This window comes from Acyrthosiphon pisum, chromosome X (genome assembly GCF_005508785.2).
Source record: "Acyrthosiphon pisum isolate AL4f chromosome X, pea_aphid_22Mar2018_4r6ur, whole genome shotgun sequence".
Taxonomy (NCBI): domain Eukaryota; kingdom Metazoa; phylum Arthropoda; class Insecta; order Hemiptera; family Aphididae; genus Acyrthosiphon; species Acyrthosiphon pisum.
Genome location: NC_042493.1, coordinates 127983021 through 127985172, shown reverse-complemented (window position 1 = coordinate 127985172; position 2152 = coordinate 127983021).

Here is a 2152-nt window from a genome sequence, read left to right as displayed (position 1 = left end):
ATCTATGGTTTATGAAAAATAAAATAACAAAATAATGTAATATTGTAATATGATATAATTTATTGACTATAATTGACTATACTATACTATACTATGATATAATATAATTATTTATTACTACATAACATAACAATTTTGTTTTACAACAATTACACAAAGTACACAAAATAGGTAATGTCCATTTCATGAAATGGATGTCCATATAATGTATTTTCGTCAAAATTCACGATCTGGACAAATTTTACTATCTGGATATCCAGTTCATGAAATTAGTGGTTTCACTATGTGGATGCGACATATAAACGTTATAACTGGTACCTCTTACTGATCCGCAATCACGACGTACTATATTGTCCGGTGCATCCGTGTTGGGACCCAAGTCATAGATATACAACTAATAGCATTTTAAAAAACTTAGTACTGTCTATGATCAACGTAGACAATATATATTGTCAAAAATATCTTTTTACAACATGTATATAGTATATAATATATTTTCATTTGTTTTTTTGCAATTAAAAATACAAATTATTAGAATTTTACAATACCCAAAATTAATGTAGTATACATTTTTACCAATACAAAAGTAATTGTTTTAAACAGTGGCGTAAATTCAAATTTGCTCTGGGGGGGGGGGGGGGGGGGTTCAAAAAAAAATAATCAACACTAAAACCTACTCTTTAAAACTACCCATTTTCCTAACAATCAAACACATTACACGTATACATATTAATAGGCAATATAACAAAACAAATACAAATATTTAAATAACTCATGGCAGTTAAATACTATTTAATATGCACATAGTATGTACAGAATATTATAAATATTATATTATAAATTATTTATAATAAAAATTCTAGTATCCTTTTTTTATTGTATAGTTCAACCAGCACTTTATCAGGAGTAATTGAATCGTTTTTGTTGATCGAGAGCATAGCTAGACCATTAAGTCTTCCCTATTAAAATTAATTACAACATTAATTCATTTTATAACAGCAGAATCAGAGGTGGATAGTATGTCACTGGGAAATATTTGAAGGGGCCCCCAAACTGAAAAAAAAGTTGGTCGCTTCGCTCGCTTTAGATACTTATTCAATCTAACACCTTTAACTATAAATAAAATGTTTCGTGCGAAACCGTAATTATAATTTGGTGTGGGGCTGGGGAAACGTCATATGAGGAAAATGCTTTATTCGGTTGTAAGGGATTTTTGAAAAATTTCGAGTAAGGTCGTACAAATTCTGAACTAAATATCTGCATAGAAGTTTCATATAAATAAGTAGTTTTGGAAATAAGTGGGGGAGGTGGAGAAATGTTTCTATAGCCCCCCACACAAATTATTGTATAACTTCGAAAAAAATTTGCACGAATTCCGTATTAAATATCGGCCAAATTAAAATTGCGAAAACTTAATATTTTGTTGGGGAAACATACGAGGATATTTCGATTAGATTAACGATAAAAATTTAAAATACTATGTTAAAGATCTGTAAGCAAATTCTTGACTTGTGGTATTATTATATTGTTAAAAATAACAGTAATACTAATTAATATACCCGAGTTGGCCCCCCAACAAAAACATATACGGGGAAAATCCCTTTTTCCCCAAATGCCTATTCGGAAACGTCGAATTGGTTCCCGAAAAAGATAGTGAAAACATATTGGGCAGGCAAGCATTAAGTAATAACTTAAAAAGAAAAGCTCAGGAAAATCTTGAACGTCCAACAAAATTAATTTGCCAAGGGTTACTAGTCAATGGTGATATTGAACAGCTTACTGCGCATGACGTTTTTAGAGTAAGACAAAATATTCACGCAAGTCGAACAAGTAAGTTACCTAAATTATCTAAGACATTAACAGAACTACATGAAGCATTAGATAATTACGATGTTATAAAAAATTGTGGAGAAAATTTTAAATTTATTAATGATTGTGAAACAAATATTGTAATTTTTACTTGTTCAAATAATTTAGAGATTCTCAGCAAAATGAAAACAGTGTTTGTAGATGGAACTTTTAAAAGTTGCCCAAAGTTATTTTACCAGTTTTTTACCATTCATGGTGTAAAAGATAACAATTATTTTCCCTTAGTTTTTTTCCTACTGCCCAATAAGAACAGTACTACTTATATACAAGCATTTCGATTTAT